We start from the raw sequence: 19,235 nt of genomic DNA, 5'->3' as shown, positions 1-19,235 counted from the left end.
CACTCTTGTGTAAAGTGTCTGGCGCTCTGAAGTCATGATGCGGCCGATGTAGGACATACTGGCACTTAATTAAAAAAAAATAGCACACAAACAAGGGTCTGACTCTTTAGCACTTATTGAATCTGCAGCCACAAGACAACTGCCCCATGGGTCGACTCTGACCCTCACTGGCCTGGTTTCAGGTGCGGTTTTCAATTTCAGACCTGAAGTTGCCCCTTCGGTGTGTGAGACAAAAGCAGGCTTCGCGGAAATGGAGGAGCTGGCCCGAGAGAGCATCGGACTGCTTTCTAAACCTTCGCTGGACACAGGCAGCCCAAACCTCTCCACATTTGGAGCTGTTTTTATAACGCTGAAATCTGCCCTGGGAGCAGGACTTCTGAACTTCCCGTGGGCCTTCAGTAAAGCCGGTGGTATATACTCCGCGGTGACCGTGGAGCTGGTCTCCTTGATCTTCCTGATCAGTGGTCTTGTGATCTTGGGGTATGCCTCATCCATCAGCAAACAATCTAAATACCTGGGGGTGGTGAGGGAGGTCTGCAGTCCGGGTCTCGGGAAGCTGTGTGAAATCTGCTTCCTGTTTAATCTCTTCATGATCTCTGTGGCCTTCTTGAAGGTAGTAGAAGATCAGCTGGATAAATTGTTCGACTCCTTGAGCTTCAATGAAACAATGAGTGATGATATGGACTACCCAAGTCACTGGTACACAGATCAGCGCTTCACTTTGTCGGTTGTCTGTGTTGTGCTCATCCTTCCTCTCTCCATTCCCAAGGAAATAGAATTCCAGAAATACACAAGCATTCTAGGTACCTTCTCAGCTTGCTATTTGGCAGTGGTTGTAGTAATCAAATATTACCTAATGAACGAGCACCCCGTCTTCCAGGACCACCATAATTCCTCAAGTGCTTCTTCCTTGGCTTCCATATTCAGTGTTGTCCCAACAATCTGCTTCGGATTTCAGTGCCATGAGTCCTCCATTGCCATCTACACCAGCATGCGGAACCAGAGGCTGCTCAACTGGTTTGGTGATTTACTCCCTGACGGGGCTTTACGGATATTTGACATTCGGGGACAGCGTTGCCGCTGATATTCTGATGTCCTACCCTGGAAATGATATTGTTGTCATGATAGCAAGAGTACTCTTCACTGTTTCCATTATTACAATCTACCCCATCGTTCTCCTGCTGGGCAGGGCTGTCGTGCAAGAATACTGGATCAACTACAAGCGCAGATACGTGGTCATCACAGAACCCTATGAAAAGTTTGTTCGAATCGTGCTCACTTTCCTGTGGATTTTCGTGACGCTCATCTTTACCATGTTTGTTCCAGACATCAGGGAAGTCATCTCCATCATTGGAGGTATCGGCGCTTTCTTCATTTTAATCTTCCCTGGACTGTGTTTAGTGTGTGCGATGATATCCGAGCCAGTTGAACGAAAAAGAAGGGTCTTCCTTATTATCTGGGGCCTAATCTCTATCTTTTGTGGGGCATTTATCTTTGGTCAGAGCACTACCATTGCAGTCATGGAACTACTCAAAAAATTCTGAAGTACAACCGATTTGTCAGTCTTGAACATTTGAAATCTGCCTCACAAAGACCAGGAAGGCATTTTCAAAATTACATTTTTTCAATGTTTTTATTTTTTTTGTATAGTTTTTTCTATTGTTTTTAGTTTGATTGACAACAAAGCAATTTTTTGTTTTAATATTGAAACAACCCTGGATTTTATCTATTTTTTTTATTTAAGTAATAATAATAATATAGCTTTTAAAAAAATAAAACAATTTTTTTCATAAGAAACAATGTCTGGCCCCAGAGGAATTTTCAAAGTATCATCCTATCTACCGATTACCCTATTTGGCAAATTTGCTTGAAAAAAACAGTTTTTGACCAAACATTGACAGTTGTGGACAAGAATTATCTTTACATCTCTGCCAGATGGGTTTACTTACAGGTTGGAGTACGGAAATGATAGTGCTGGTAGTCGTGGGTGAGCTATGATGCTGTATAGATAACAATGCTCCAGCCACCCTCAGTCTTTGGATTTTTTAGTAGCCTTCAACACTGTCCGCTGTCAAGTCTGACTGTCAAGACTGTAGGATTTGTTTTTCATCCAACAAATGATGCCAGGCATGCACTGGTTGAAACTCCCTGCCACCAGAGACAGGTAGTTCGAAATAGATACAATAATTTGAGTATTATCTGCATATTACAGCACCTGAAACCCAAATGACCACAACAGATCAGCCAGAGGATCTTCATAGAGATTAAAGAGGGTTGGCCTAAAAAAATGAGCCACGAGGCTCCCCGCAGGGGAGGCTGTAAGCTTTTGTCTTGAAACCGCTGCAGCTAAGAATTTGCACCCAATTAATTAGAAAAGAATGAAGAAACTGAAGGGCGGTCCCACTAACTAAGCATCCTTCCTGCCGATTCTGAACCACCCGTGCAGGTGAGACGGTACTGAATGCTGCCGACAGATCAAGCATTACCAGGATAGCCGCCCGCCCAAATCAACCTGGAAACGAATGCTGTCTGCAGCCACAATAAGGGCAGTCTCTGTGCTACGACTAGATCAAAACCCATTTAGAGAAGGAACCAAGATCCCATGGGTATCAATGAATTTCATCAGCTCCTGATGGATAAACTTGTCTAAGATTTTATGTATTTATTTATTTATTTATTTATTTAATGAGTTTTATATAGCGCTGGCTAGACCCATAGGTATCAGAGCACTTTACATAAGGTTCAACAATGTTACAACAATGATAATAATTACACGTTATATCAAATATATGCGACACATTAAAGAGCAAGAAGAGGAGACAGATAGAGCGGATAGGGGGAGAGGGGGAGTGAGAAGGGAGAGGAAGTATGACGGTATGCGAGACAACGGGTAAGTCTGCCCAATGATCGACTGGGTAGCTGACAGACGAGGAGGGAATCCACAGCCAGTCTCCCCTTTAGCTCTAGAGGTAGCTCCATCAGACATCGGTCAGATAGCTAGGTCTCAACAAATGAGGGAGAATTCATAGAAGAATGTCCAGATGTGAAACAGGATGGGAACTCAGAACCAAGTGGGTGAGGGCAAAGGTCAGGAACTGGAAAGGAGATAAGTATAGAGGATAGGGGTAGGGGGTCGTATGAGGGGGGGGAAGAGGGAGATAAGGTCAGGAGAGTTGAAGAAGAGTCTGCCCAAAGACCGGCAGCGTAGGAGACTGCAGAGGAGGGAATCCACAGTCCATCTCCCCTATAGCTATCGGGGTAGCTCCACCGGGCATCAGTCAGAATAGCTAGGTCTCAACATCCGAGGGAGGGTTCCCAGAGTAAATGTCCTGGTGGGAGGGCAGGAAGAGGCTTGGGTGATGGCTGAGATAGAACACCGAGGAGGGTCCCACTGAGGTGGCCATCATGAGGTCAGGCAAAGGGGAATGAGTTCTTGAAGTTCGAATTCCAATGGTCCCCAAAGATCTCTGTAACCCAGAGGGCAGGGGGTGTAAGCTAAGCAGTGGCTCAGCATGAGGGTAGAGCCAAGGACCGCCAGTCTTCAATTGGGGTGTGTGATGTCAAGAAATAACCACCAGCGGGAGAGACAGCCGCCATTGGCAGGTCAGGTGGGGCGATCAGGTTGTCCCTCAAGGTCAGAACAGTAGTTGTGGATCCAGCTCAATTTTGTGGCCTTTACGCTGTAGCTGGAAACTGGGGGGCATCCTAGGGAGTTGTTTTGGCCCCTCCTGATGATTGAGTGCGGGCACCATTTTGGGGTCAGGCGCAATATACAAAGGGTGTCTCATTCGAGTAAATACATTTTGTCCAAAAGGTCTTAAAGAGGACATGGACAGGAGCCCCAGCCTTCCGGGCTCACTGTCTGGACTCCAATGCTCCCCGTGATGGTTTTGATGCCCCAGCAGACCGTCTTCCCTCTTGCGGTGGGTGAAACAAAAAATGTTGGCAGGAGCCGGCAACAAAGAGATGGGATGAAGGTTTTTCATGTCTTCACAGTCTAAATTAGCTTTTTTAAGGAGCTAAGTTTCACAGCTTCCTTTCAGATAGCCGGAAACATGCCTGATTGAAGCGTACAATAAAACAACTCCTGCAAGCAACTAGCAATAGGATCAGGAGCAAGTTGTAATGTTTTGGGCGTACAGGGATCAGACAGGGACCCTGATTTTGAACTCAGCAATAAGTCCTTAGTTTACTGGAAAGAAATAGAATGGAAGGCTGAAAGAAGGTTGTCAGAAAGACAGAATCCCAAATTCTCAGAGGATGATTCATTTTCAACAGGTAAATGGAAAGTAAAGAAGATGTTAAGAATTTTGTCACAAAAGTAGGATGCTACTTTAGCACAAAACTCTTGAGATGAATTAAGTGCACACTGAGTGGGAGGTTCCAATAATTCCTTCACTACTTTAAACATCACCTTGAAGGAGTTATTGGCTGACCTGATTTTTTCCATAAAGAAGGGTGCTTTAGCCTGCGCTATAACCTGTTTACAGCCAAGAAGAAGTGTTTTATGTTTCTCTTTTTCACAAAAGACATAGATTTGTCCTCCATTTCTGCTCTTGTCTATGGCATTCCTTCCTAAGGGTCTTGAGTTCTGTCAAAAAGCAAGTTGCTGAGAGCTTGCATTTGATTATAAACTGGTTTTGAGAGGAGCAACACTATCCAGAGCTATATTAACCCAATCTTGGAAGCCTTCTGCAGAATAGGGAAACAAGCTGTCCTGAGCCACTATGGAGGATTCAAGGGCCTGTTCGTAACAATCAGCAGTGATCTTATTTAAGTTCCTCTAGAATAACTGTTTGGAAGGGACGGAGCTCGTACCTATTTTAGGGCATGATGGAACAATTTTAAACAGAAACACCAGGTGATCTACCCAGCTAAGGGGCTGGACATCCCCAATGACTAAATTGCAATGGTTGGTAAAAATCCCATCTAAAGTATGGCCTGCTGTATGGGTATAAGATTGTCCCAGCTGCTCAAATCCAAAATAGTGCATAAATTCTATAAAAAGGGGCAGATTCTTTATAAAGAGAGTCATCATAATGAAAATTGAAGTTACCTAGAATTGTGAGTTGAGATTACATCAAGTACAGTCCCACGGTCTGAGACCAGACCTCAGAAAAGTTCCCCCATGGACCCGGAGGACGATATACCAGGAGACCTGAGCACTTAGTAGAAAGTTTGTGCCTAAATAAGGATACCTCCAGAAAGTCACTTGTACTTTTGGCCACAAGATCGAGAGTGGTACAAAAGACCTCGCAAGCACTTATAGTCAATCCACCCCCCCCCCCCCCCCGGCCCTGACAATCACTCCTAAAGATAGCATAGCCTGGGGGGACAGCATCCACCAAATCAGGACCAGAATCCTCTTTTGCCCAGGACTTTGGGACTTCATGATGAACAAACAATGAGATAATTAAATAAAAAAAGTCTACATTTTATGTTTACTGAGTGTGTTGCTTCGCCTTTCAGATAATCTAGAATCTCCCACACAGTGGCTCAAACATGGCAAAGCAGGAGACATAAAACACAACAATACCTAGAAAAGGGTTTTATTTTACAAAATGCAAAGACTCTCTCTTTAGAAAAAGGCTGGGGGTTTTATTTTACACAATGCTCTCTAACAGAAAGGCTTTCCCAAATGCCAACATGAATAATATTCAAATACACACACACACACACACACATATAAATATATATATATATATATATATATTCACTTAAAAAACCATAGGTTTCACACATGTTATAGTTAGCTGGACATTTCACTCGTGAAAAACCATTGAAATTCCCCCGTTATAGTTAGTGCAGGCAACTATAACTCACGCGACCGCAATCCTCTGCTGATGACGTCAGATATTACATCACTGATGACATATGTGTCTTTCTGAAAAAAAAATATTTGTAATATATGTATAGCTAAAAATTAATGGAAGAAGACATGGGTAAATAAGTGTCTAAATACAGTGATGTAATATCTGACGTCATCAGCAGAGGATTGCGGTCGCGTGAGTTATAGTTGCCTGCACTAACTATAACGGGGGAATTTCAATGGTTTTTCACGAGTGAAATGTCCAGCTAACTATAACATGTGTGAAACCTATGGTTTTTTAAGTGAATATATATATATATATATATATATATATATATATATATATATATATATATATATATATATATATATATATATATATATATATATATTCACTTAAAAAACCATAGGTTTCACACATGTTATAGTTAGCTGTACATTTCACTCGTAAAAAACCAATGAAATTCCACGTTATAGTTAGATCAGGTAACTATAACTCGCGCCCCCGCAATGCACTGCTGATGACGTCACATATTACATCACTTATGACATGGTCAGTGACATCACTCATGACATCAATGATGACATCTGAAATGACACATTGTGCATTGCGGTCGCGCAAGTTAGATCAGGTAACTATAACTTGTGTTGTCACTGACCATGTCATAAGTGATGTAATATGTGACGTCATCAGCAGTGCATTGCGGGGGCGCAAGTTATAGTTACCTGATCTAACTATAACGTGGAATTTCATTGGTTTTTTACGAGTGAAATGTACAGCTAACTATAACATGTGTGAAACCTATGGTTTTTAAGTGAATTTGCAAGGTTTTTTAAATGCTAATTCCTAACTCACTTACAGGTCTCTGGCGAAAGCGTACCATCGGAATATCCTCGCGGAGAAGAAGGCTTACTTTGCTAGAAGAATTGAAGCCGCGTCCAACTCCTGTAAGGAGCTTTTCGCCATTGTGCGAGAGTTTACAGCCTCTCGCACAGCGCCTGCCCAGACCCCCCCTCCTGCGCCTTGGGTCAGGGCGATTGCGGACTTTTTCACCTCTAAGATCCAGCGGATTCAGGATTCCTTCAGTGTGTTGGATCCTGAGGCACCAGGTCGGGTGGAGAACGCCGCTGCTACCCGACTGAGTGCCGGTGTGACTTTGGCGGCTTTCCCCCCTCTTTCGCTGTCAGCTTCTCTTGACCTGATGGGAGGACTAAAGTCCGGTTCCCCTCGGGATGCTTGCCCCGCAAAATTTCTGGCTAAAATGGCAGCTGTCATGAATCCTCTTGTGAACCCCCTGTTGAACTGTTCTCTTGCACAGGGTGTGGTTCCCCAGTCCTGGAAGCAGGCTATGATTATTCCCCTGCTTAAAAAGCCTGGTCTGGATGTAGAGGTTTTAGCGAATTATAGACCTATTTCGCTCCTGCCGGCTCTGGCGAAGGTCATTGAAAAGCACGTGCATAGGGCGCTTGCCGATTACTTGGAGGCCCACCATCTATTGCACCCTACCCAGTCGGGTTTTCGCGCCAATCTGAGCACCGAAACAGCCCTCTTGGAAGTCTCGGAGGCGGTAAAGGAGGTGTTGGATTCGGGTGGGAGAGCGATGCTGGTGTTGTTAGACTTGTCGGCGGCCTTTGACACCGTCCCCCACGAGGGTCTGCTTGCTAGACTCTCAGAGATTGGTCTGTGTGGGACGGTGCTCCAGTGGTTTCGATCTTTTCTGGCTGGTCGTCGACAATCGGTCTGGGCTTCTGATTGCGCCGCCGATATGTCGCCTTTGGGTGTCGGAGTTCCTCAGGGCTCCGTCCTGAGCCCGACTCTTTTTAATATCTTTATGACCCCTCTGGCGGCCCTGGCGGAGTCTTTCGGGGCCCAGATCGTCTCTTATGCTGATGACACCCAGCTCCTCTTCACCTGTGAGAGGGGTGCGGACTTCGATGGAGGTAGGATCCAGGGTTGCCTTGAGGCTGTATTTCAGTGGTTCCATCAACACAGCCTCAAGTGCAACTCGGATAAATCTGAGGTCCTCTTCTTTGGGTGCAGCTCGGACCCGGACTGGAAAGTGTGGTGGCCTGAGAACATGTTTCCACCAGCTAGTTCCTCCCAGGTAGTAAAAAACCTTGGGATTAAGATCGATAATGGCCTCACACTACGTTCGCAGGTAATCGGCCTCACAGGGACCTGCTTTGGCGTACTCCGGATGCTTCGCAAGTTCCTCCCTCTGCTATCGGAGGAACATAGGAAGATCACGGTGCAGGCGATGATAGGCTCGAGAATAGATTATGCCAATGTTCTCTATCTCGGCCTGCCTGAATACCTGCTTCAACGACTACAGGTCGTTCAGAATTCAGCTGCACATGCTATTTTTGGACTACCTCGTTGTGCCAGAGCTTCGGGCCTTTTGGAATCTCTCCATTGGCTTCCTGTCCGGAAGCGGATAGTTTTTAAATCTCTCACCCTGGCACACAAAGCCTTGTACAGATCTGGAGCAAAATATCTCCAGGACAGGTTGTCTTTTTACCGTCCGGCCAGATCGCTCAGGTCGGAAGCCTTGTTTTTTGCTGTAGTCCCCCGCGCGAAGAGAGCTCGCATTGGAGGCCGCTCCTTCAAATGTTTAGCGCCTCAGCTGTGGAACAAATTGCCTGTGGCCCTGCGTAGCACTCCAAACTTGCTGGCTTTCAGGAAGGGGCTTAAAACCTGGCTTTTTACTTCTTAGTTTCAGGTTCTATTAGGTTTCCTCTTCTTTATTTTCTTTTTGTTTATTTCCGTTGTTGTGTTCCATGATTAGTATGCATTCTAAAGCGTCGGGACACTCCTTGGAGTAGCTGTACGCTATACAAAAACCTGCATAACATAACATAACATAACATAACATAACATAACATAACTATAACATGTGTGAAACCTATGGTTTTTTCAGTGAATTTGTACGGTTTTTTAAATGCTAAGTTATGTATTTATTTTTATTTTTCGCATACGGTAAGCTTACCGTACGCGCACTCCGCGATTTTAAAAAAAAATTATTACATTTATTTTTCATACTTTTTGGTCCATCGTGAACCCCCTGACGAATGCTAGGGGGTCTGCAACTCTCTTTGTTGCCCCCTTTTCATGTTATCAACCTTTGTTTTTCAGTGCGAGAGACAGAAAATGGCGGCCGTTACTTTCTGATTTCGACCGATTCGAATGTTTACAGTCATGTAACCACCAATCAGAATTGAGCTCGCGCACGGCACCGTACGCGTACGGTAAGCTTACCGTAAGCGCACGGAGCGCGCTTACAGATATGTATATTGATTTAAATGCTATTTTCTCAGGACCTACTGAACAGATTTACACCAGACCTGCAAAAGGCACATCCCTGACCTGAGGACTACCTCTCTTCCCAATTTCAAGTAATTCTGTTCAGCCGTTCGGGCTGTAGCTCGGACTAAAGGTCCTATGGGAAAATGCATGGGGAAAACGCGTTTTGGGACCCCCCTTTTTTCTCAGCCCACGCTTGACGAATCCCCCCGAGACTTTCAGGGTAGGAGCGGAGCGTAGCGCCCCATTAGTTTTGAAAAATTCGCGAGGATTCGTCAACCGGCGCCAAAGTTATTCCAAATAGAATGTTCCGGATTTCCTATGGAAACACGGTCCTAACTATAACTATCTACTGGCGACCGCCAGTAGATAATATATATATATATATATATATATATATATATATATATATATATATATATATATATATATATATATATATGCATGCAATAATAACACACTTGGTAAATGCAACAGTTAAATACATGAATAATACTAATGAATAAAGAAGCAGCAAATAATATGAGATAAGACTCAAGGAAATATAATGGACGTCCTGCAAGAGATCAGAAAGATATATACACTGAATCACAAAGAAAACACCTCAAATGATCCAAGCCACTGGCCACACATCACAATGGCAATAATCAAAACTCAAACACCTCAAATGACCACAGCCACTGGAACCACGCATCACAATAGCACTAGTCAGAAACAAGTCACCTCACCTGATCGTTCATTCAACATCCTTGCCAATTCATGCTGGGGGGGCGCGTTCACAGCTGGCTTGGACTCTCGACCGGGACCCAGGTTCCGTTTGTCTTACAGCAGTACGTCTACTCCATAATTGAGCTCCCAACTCAGCTGTCATCAAACCTCAGCTTTATAGTCTCAAAACATATACTATAAGGTTCAAGAGACTTCCTCCCCGCGCCAAAGGAATCTTACTGGAACTGGCCAGCTTCCAAGCGAGCATTCCATGGCAGGAAGGATTTTCCACGTCCCCTCTACATTCTTGCATGTTCCAGCCTTTATCTTGACAAAGCTCACAAAAGCCTTCTAGGGTACATTAAACAATCTCTCATAAAAACAATCCTTAAACGTGATTAACCCAAACAACTTGCGAGCCTGGCTGTGCGAGCAGATAAAGCTGAAGCTAGGCAGTGTCAAAATTCAGGATGACATGAGGCCATGTCAAAGCCAATAGTAAGAAATTAATAATAATTATCAATGTACATCACAGTGCACATTTGTGAACCACTGCTTATAGCATCACATACTTTATCTCTCAATGTACAAAACAGTGCACATTTGTGCACCACTTATTTATTTATTTATGGTATTTGTAAAGCGCAACACTCATCCCAGGGGATATCACGGCGCTAGGACCAGGTAAGAGCAGCAGACAGCTGAATAGGGAGGTTTAGTGATGAGAAGGGAAAAGGTAAGTCTTAAGCTTTTTTCGAAACAGCAAATAATTGGTGGTGTGTCTAAGATCGTCGGGGAGCTCGTTCCATCTCTTAGCCGCTAGGTAAGAGAAGGAGCGGCCTCCAGTTCTTGCTTTGTATATGCGTTTTGTCCTCGCTAATGCTGAATGAGTGGAGCGAAGGTTCCTGGTGGGGACATAGAACTCCATTTTATCCTGGAGCAGGATGGGACCCGTCCTGTACAGGGCTCTATGGGCATGGCAGAGAAGCTTAAAGGCAGCCCTCTGGCGCACAGGGAGCCAGTGAAGGGTCCTCAGGCATTCTGATGCCGAGTCTAGCTTGCCCTTATCGCAGACCAGTTTGGCGGCTGCATTTTGCAGTACTTGTAGGCGAGAGAAGAGGTGTTCATTCATCCCCACAAATAATGCATTCCCATAGTCGAGACGACTGACCAATAGGGCTTGGGTAACTGAGCGTCTACAATTCAGCGGTATCCATGGAAATAGTTTCGTTAGGAGCTTCAAGATGGCAAAACCCTTGCCGCAAAGGAATCGTACATGGTCTTTCATGGATAGCTCATCATCCATAATAATTCCCAGATTCCTGGCATGTTGTTTGGGGGAGGGGGCCAGACCACTGCTCATAACACTGCACTTCAAGACCAAAATGTACATTCCACACCTCTCTCTCTCATGCTTTCAAATGCACATCCCACCCATTCTGTTCTTGGCAAGGCTGTCCTATGCCGTGACAGCTCCCACTCAAAGACTGCAAGATTACAAGAAAGCAAGAAAGAAACCTTTAAGAGAAACAAGGCATATGCAGGACGTCGTACATTCAGGCTGGGATAAAATAACACACCAATGTCAATTAAAATAATGGTAGTCAAAGGTCATCACGTGATGTCAGACAAGAGTGCCTCTAGCACTACAATGAGGGAGCGGGAATTGATTAATGCCCAGCTTTTATGCATCTGGTTGTCTGCTTCTCTGGCAGTATCACTAAAATATCTTTCCTCATCAAGCAGATTGAGCAAACTAAGGGAATTCACTGAGATAAGGTGGGACATCAAATTAAAGGAAACCATACATTTCTGACAGTGCGCTAATTTACTATAAACCAGATTAACTTTAGCTGAGCATGCCTCCTTATGGTTTCTGGGTTGAAGTTCCATAAATTGGGCATGTAGATATTGCCTTACCTTAGCAGAATTGCAATTGAACTTACAACTGCCAACATCCCTGGCCTTGGCACCGTCCAAGAGCAGATGGGCTCAGACAAGCTTGCCTTTAGCACGCTTATGGTGGCACTTATATGACATAATATATGACTTTGAGAGATTCACCCTCAAGTGTAAATCTTCCATGAATATTAGGAAAGAATCCAGTACAATCAGTAGACCATTTGCTGTGATGGCAATAAGCACCCCATCATCTGCGTTCAACAAAATGGGAATATGCTTGGTTCCCATTTGGGATATGCTCTTTACCTTGGATAAAAAACATTTATTAACACAATTTATGTAAAGTAAAAATAAAAAAGGGGGCTAAAATGCACCCCTCTTATGCCACAGGTGGTTTAATTTGGAAGTGAGAGGATGTAGCCTTATGGCTAGAGTGGTAAACCTCAAAGCTGAGGAACTGGGTTCGAGTCTCGGCAACGACGCTCAACATCCTGTGATTCTGGTCAAATAACTTAGGGCCCGATTATGATGTTGTCAGGAAGGCCTCAGAATCAGATTTGGCTTTCCCGGATCTGATTCTGAGCCCTTTTTTCTGACTGAAACGTTCACAAGTCTAAATGACCAAGTACTATGCGAAGATCACGTACGTGTCGTCTGAATCGTTTCCAAACCCGATCCTGTCCATATGAATCATTTGTAGCTGTATCGTGCAGGGCTATGGAGCCGGATTATATCCGAGTGAGTACGATGCACGATTCAGACATCCGCATCGACTCGGTCTCAGCGAGACAAAATGGTTGTCGAAATAGTACTTCGGGGGGCTCCGAATCTGTTATAGTGGTGGGCCCATGGGTCCCCCCGATCCAAGCATGCACAGTGTGGCGGACACCATGGGGTGCCCACCACAGGGTGCATGCTTATCCCCACCCACCCCTTTTTGCTATGGTATCCTGTGTACATGTCCAGTATACAAGTTCCCATAGAGTTCAATGGGAGTCTCAGCAAACCAAGTCTGGAGGCATACAGATGCATTGTACTCGCTCGTTCAGATTCCCGGAGCACGGTTCGCTCTGAAAGCCCTCTGGATCTGGTCATACGGAGGGCTTTCAGAGCGAGATCGTAATTGGCCCCTTAATCTTCCAAATAATGAATGTGTTCATCTGTAACTAAACTGTTGCTCAGGTAAAGCGCTCTGATACCTGATATCTTCGGGTCTAGTTCGCACTATACAAAACTCCCCCGAAAAAAAAAAAAAAATGTGCATTCACCTAAAGGGCCATAGCGGACTTTGACTGATGTAACATTATGCAAGCGTTTTATTAGGGTGCACAGCTCTTTTTCCACCCCACCCCAAGCTATTTGCTGAATCAAACACATTCGATAGGTCCATAAAGGCTAGGTTGACATATTTATTCGCTATGAAGTAGAGATTGAGGTACTGTTCCACAGTACCGATTACGGATCTGAAGCATTGTTGTACCCCTACGAAGATATTATTTTCAGCAGGCCAAACTTACAGACGGGACAGGAGGACTCGGCCCAGAATCTTGATGCTGGCATCTAACAAGGAGATTGGTCTATAATAGGACGGTGAAGATCTAACGCCTTTTTCATAAATAGGCACAATAATAGCTGTCCTCCAATAATCTGGTATCAGGCCTCTCACTGTAGTTCTTATGAGATTTGTTATAGAGGTGCCCATAGGTTAATATTAGTTTTAAAAATATCAGCTGGTAAACCCTCTGGCCCAGATTCCTAGTTCCTGCACAGCACAGACTGGAAAGTCCATCCCATGCAGGAACCGTGCTGCATGCACACACGAGGGAACATATTATGCCTCCCTGCGTGCACCACAGGGCCAAGAGGCCCTCTCTGCCATGGTTGTTAGCCTACTGCTGCTTCTATATCCCTGTGCCACCGCCAGGGAACGATGCTTCCCTGGCGGCATTGATGCAGCAATGGCGGTCCGACCGCCCTAGTTGTAAGAGGGCAGTTTGCTGCCGGTGCCGCAGTGACTGGACCAACACTACTGCGCCTCCATGAGTCTGGTGGTCCTCAGACTGCCTGAATTATAATCAGGGCCTTAGTGTTTTACATGCACTATAGTCACTAGCATCTCTAACCTATTTTCAATGTGGCAAGTTTAGCTGTTTCAAAGAGAAACACTGGAATGTAATATCAAATTTAATAATACACAAGCCGCTACTTTGTTCTCCTAATCAGTCAGGCTCCCATCCCAGTGGTGAAGGGGCTGCCCCCAGAACTAGCTTGAGTGGACCACATTGTTAATTTCCGCAGCAATATCTCTGGGGTGGTTACACAAGCTCTACACAAGTGTAGAAACAAATCACCATCTTGGATTTAGGCAGAGAGGTGCACTGAGGGATTGTTTGTAGAACGGCACACAGGAAATGCTGCAAAAATGGGATATGTTAACCCCAGGGAACATCCACCCCATTGGTTATGGAAAAGGCAGGAGTCACCATCACCCGCACCTAGTGCCAGATGTAAGTGTACCTTTCCCAGTACCCTACTCAGAACACTCCCAGACCTGAGGAAGATTGGAAGAGGACTGTCCCAGCTGTCTGAGACCTGAGAGGTGCCCAGAAGAACTGGATATGCTCTCTCTCTCTGCTGAGCCAAGGACAAAGAAGTGGCCTCCAAGGTTCATATGGCTGACCTCCTGTTCAATCAACAGGGAAATAAAAACTGACAAGAGACCTTTCCAGAAGATTTCCTGCTGACCAGTTGCAACTGAACCTGCATTGGATCCTGCTGGTAATCCCTGTTGCATTCCTTGAGGTACTGTGGAAATGTGGATTTTCCTGATCAGTTATGTCCCCTATCTTGGACCCCAACGGTTCTATATGCATGTTACAAGTACATGTATGTTCCCTCCAGTTCCAGTTTCTAAGACGCAAACATATGTGTGTCTACCGTCGACATGTTCTCTGTCAGATCCGCCATCAATGGGCTGGATATTCGATTCCTAAGTATGAAAGGCCACCGACTTTATATGGCTAAGTTACTCCATTTTTACAGTTCAGGCAAGTAGGCCCGATTCTGTCCTCAAAGCCTTTCCCTGCTCTCTGTCTTTGATAGTTTCAGCTTGAGCTCGCATCTGTATCCATGAACTTTGTCCTACTCTCTGTGCAGCTAACGGTGCCTGCCTCGGCCAGTTTTCGCCTGACTGCCAAGAAGCTGTATTTCACCTTCGAATTATCTATTTTGCTCTTCAGCCGATGCATTCCTGTCTAGTGATTTAGGTAAACATTTCCTTTAGCTCACAAGCAAAGGACTCAGCCTTTCCGTCCTCCTGCAAGTGATTCATAGCCCTGTTGCCATGGAAAGTTTTCTGCCCCTCGCATCTCATATAGACACTTAGACGCTTGTACACGTACACGCAGTTAGTATAGAATAGATTCTGTCCGAGAGTCCTTCCTTGTGGATAACATAGTTCTCTAAACATAGGATGTTAGATATGATTTGGGATTAGGTTGACTTGACCCCCCAGACTTCTCGTCTCCACATGTAGAGCTAAATGTCAAGTCCCCTTCACCCCCTAGTTGCACGTCAATCACACGTCATACTGCTGCGCGCGCATCTATGTTAAGTATTATCGTATAGATCCACCTATGTAAGATAACCAGAGCCAATCATGTTTCTTTTTGCTCCTTATTACGCCTAGTTTCGATTACGTATCACTATGTTAATTTATCTTATCAATTGTTACGCCTTTTTGCATTTGTTTCATTGTAAGTGTATGACCTATAAAAGTTACTTCTTGTCAATAAAGTATTGTACTTCACTTCCTGAACCCTCGTGGTGACGGAACCTGAAGGCCGCGACTCGAGTCGGCCATTTTGGATGGAATAAAGCCCATTTAGAAAACCTCTTATACCACGGATTCTGCCTCTTGTTATTCTGAGCTATTTTACTTTATTCTAAGATTCCGTATGAAATTCAGTTAAGGTAAAAAGAATATTTACCACAGTACTGTACCCATTGGCTGCATCTGTATGGATGTCTTGTATCGCCCCAGAAAACCTGGGACTTCAAAACTTTTTGGCTACAAAGGCCTCCAGAGGAACCGGACAAACCTGCTAACTGAATCTGACCATGGTGTGTTACTGCTGCGCTGAAGATTCAGGCTTCTCCCACTGAAAGTTTTTTTGCAGCAGCAAAGCTGATTTAGCGGGACCTTGTGGAGAAGTTATCCTGCCATGGTGCCTTCTTCTGAAACAGCCTGCAGCCTTGAACCACCGTGGGCATCCAAGCTCTAAAATAAGTGACTAAGTATGAGCGAAGAAATTATGACCGGGCAAAGGTGCCAAAAGTATTCAACCAGCGAGAGACTCGGCCTCAATTAGGGCATAAGTCCTGGTCTACCGAGACCTAAACCTGTCCCTGCCTCCCTTCAGCCCTTCTTACTTCTTCATCAACTGCTCCCTGCAGTCAGTCAGTGTGGAAATTAAAGCTAAGTGAAAATGCATGACCAGAGGTTAAGAAGTAGACTCAGAGATTTGTTCTGTATCGTTTGTAGTGTAGAAATTACTCGGTGGAAGACTTGTATTATATAATATTAGCATAGTCTATTCAGAGAGTCCTCATCTTATGTTGACTTATGTTGCTCTGCTTCACGTCTAAGTAAGGGAACAGTCAATGTTGGCAACTTGTTACAGAAAATTAGCCCTTTATAATTTAGAACACTGGTGTTATCAGGGAAAAAATGCTTTTATTGTCACACCTTGATTGGTTACTTGGGATGAAGGGAAAGGAGGTGCTCCAAGTTCTTCAGGTCAGGTAGTCTTTATATTAAAGTATCTTTATTCTTAATGTATCTTTATTCTTTATGTATCTTTACAGGCTTTTGGCTTTGAGATGAAGTAGGCAGCACTGGATTCGCATAGTTCTTCTATGTGAGTGGTTTTTGATGCTTTGTTAGGCTTCTTGCCTCATATCAGACAGGATGTAGTGGAGCCTTACAAGATTTCTAACTGTTCCTTTTGTAGATATTCCAAATTCAGACTGTCCTTCTGGTGGTTTGTTTTTTTCCATTGCCTTCTAAATGATGGATTTCTGGTGTCATCCAGCTTGCTTTTCCGTATTGTTTGGAGAGAGTAGTCGTCTTAGTTTCAATTATGCTATCGTTGCATAAGCTCGAAATCCCTTAAAAAAACAGAAGATAAGAGGCTTTTGGCAAAACAGAAACAGTTTGTTTAATTAAACATTATTGCCGGTAGAACAATTTAATGCACGAGATCTGAGGACTGTCTCATTTTACAATCAGTCCGTGTCCTTCTTTTATACTAAACATGATGGTTTAGAAAAGTTTCCGGCATACCACATATGGTGAGGAATGTTGGTTGCTGGCTTTGAAGTCATACATTAATTGTCTAATGGTTGCTACAGGTGGGTCTTGACCTCGCAAAGACACAATGTGGCCAGTGGATAACGTTTCCAGATGTCCAGCATGGGGAGCATGTGATCACTGCATGTGCTAGGTCCTGATTGTCTGCGCCTGTCCATGGGATTGATCAAGAGTTTCCTACTCAAGTGTTTGCCTGCCAGCTACACACCCTCCCACCTGTGACCCATTAATCAGCAATCCTGGGCCTACTTCTCGGGGCCTGCTTTACTACATATTTGTGAGTCGAGGTTGATATGGAGTTCACAATGGCCGATTCTGTTAATAAGGAGGAGGTTTCATTTTCAATGATGAATGCATCGATTTCCATAGCAACAATATGATTTTATTAAAGAATGAAATAAGTCTGACATGCAGCTCCTGAACTGAGACCACTGTGTGTTTAGGAATTGTTGAAATGAGGTAAGCTAAAACAGTAGCAAACCAAGTCAAGCATTTAGTTCATACTATGCCGAGCTATACAGGGAACCTCCCACCTCACCCCCTGGCGTTCCCCAACACCCCTTCCCCTGCTCACCATTAACGCTTTGCTCCAATAGTAGTTAGACAAACTCATTACTGTTGACGTAAAGAAAGCAATGCATGACCTAGCTCGTGATAAGACCCCAGGGCTAGATGGGTTTCAAACTGAATACTATGATCGGTTCTCAGTCAGCCTGGCTGAATGTTTAGTTGAGGTGTACTATGAAGCCATAAGCACTGGCATACTCCCAGCCTCTCTGAAGGAATCTCTTCTCTCATCTTTGCTGAATGCTGATAGGGAGTTTACCTACCTCTCCTCATATCGCCCGGTGGTCATATTGGGTCTCCGCAAAATCCTATCGAATTGATACTTAAGTGAACTTCCTGCCCTCATTCACCCTGACGAAAATGGATTTGTACTAGGACACAAGGGGGCATATTATCAAAAACGGCATTAAACGTATCGCCACTTTAGCGGCAGGAAACTGCCGCTAAAGCGGCGATAATGGGCTTGATAATATGCCCTAGAGAATTCCAATAGAAGCTCAGGTTCACGCCATGGGCTTCTATTGGAATTCTCAAGGGCATATTATCAAGCCCTTTATCGCCGCTTTAGCAGCAGTTTCCTGCCGCTAAAGTGGCAATAATTTTAACGCTGTTCTTGATAACATGCCCCACTATGTCTAATAATATTAGGCAACTCTTTATTAGAATGGATCAAGCTTCCCTGCTGTACCCGCAGTCAGCATGCCTCATTTTGGACCTTGAGAAAGCCTTTTATTCCTTGTCTTGGGAGTACCTGTTCGAGGTTCTACAGGCAGGAGGCCTGGGCCGGAAACTGCTAACCTATATTAAGTTGTACACAAACCCATTTTTTAGGGCGCACATTAGTTGCTTGATTTCACCCATCAGGACTGCACTTTCTTCCCTATCTTATTCACAGTTGCCATGGAGTCGCTGTCCCATTACCTTCGCTTGGAGGGCCAACTGTGGGGGACCGCTCTAGACGGAACCACACATGCTGTTTCGCTCTATGCAGATGAATTATTATTATATATCCGAGATGCTTCATGAGACAGGTACTTAATATTGACTACTCTCCGGGACTTTGAGGAAGTAGCTGGCCTCTGAGTAAACTGGGGGAAATCATGCATCTTTCCATTTTGCAGCAATGCCCACCCCCTCAGGTAATCCAGATGGGTGACACTCAGCTAAGCTGGAGGACAGCTGCGGTCCGTTATCTAGGGGTACGTTTATACCACTCTCAAAAAGATCTGTTTGAGGGTAACATGAAATGTGCCTACATAAGATAAATTAGATCCCAAACCCACTTATGGCAACGTCTCCCCCTTGCACTCACAGGCGTGATAGCATTTTCTATAATGATCATCCTATATTATTTTGTAAATGTTCCGGTGTTTCCCAAACGCAACATTTTCCCACAATTTGGATCACTTTTCGAGGGATTTATTGTGGGATGATGGGGGGCAACATGTGGTTCTTCAAAAACTTCAGCTGCCGATGGGTCAAGGAGGGCTTGGGGCACCATCCTTTTGAGTGGAGAAGTGTGGCTCAATGATTAGAGCGGCAGATCCTGATGCAGAGGTCTAGCCCGGGACCAGGGT

The 19,235-nt window shown here is 44.6% G+C and overlaps 1 protein-coding gene and 1 pseudogene across 5 annotated transcripts in view; both read left to right on the top strand.

Moving 5' to 3' along the window:
* The window catches only part of LOC146797516 (inter-alpha-trypsin inhibitor heavy chain H4-like), a 598,346-nt gene that overhangs the window by 45,650 nt on the left and 533,461 nt on the right, over positions 1-19,235 (top strand). The gene's annotated exons all lie outside the window — the stretch shown is intronic.
* Positions 103-1,706, top strand: LOC146797517 (putative sodium-coupled neutral amino acid transporter 8 pseudogene; annotated as a pseudogene).

The sequence above is a fragment of the Triturus cristatus genome, chromosome 9, assembly GCF_964204655.1.
Source record: "Triturus cristatus chromosome 9, aTriCri1.1, whole genome shotgun sequence".
NCBI classification, from domain to species: Eukaryota; Metazoa; Chordata; class Amphibia; order Caudata; family Salamandridae; genus Triturus; species Triturus cristatus.
This window is presented reverse-complemented; position numbering and strand designations above follow the sequence as displayed.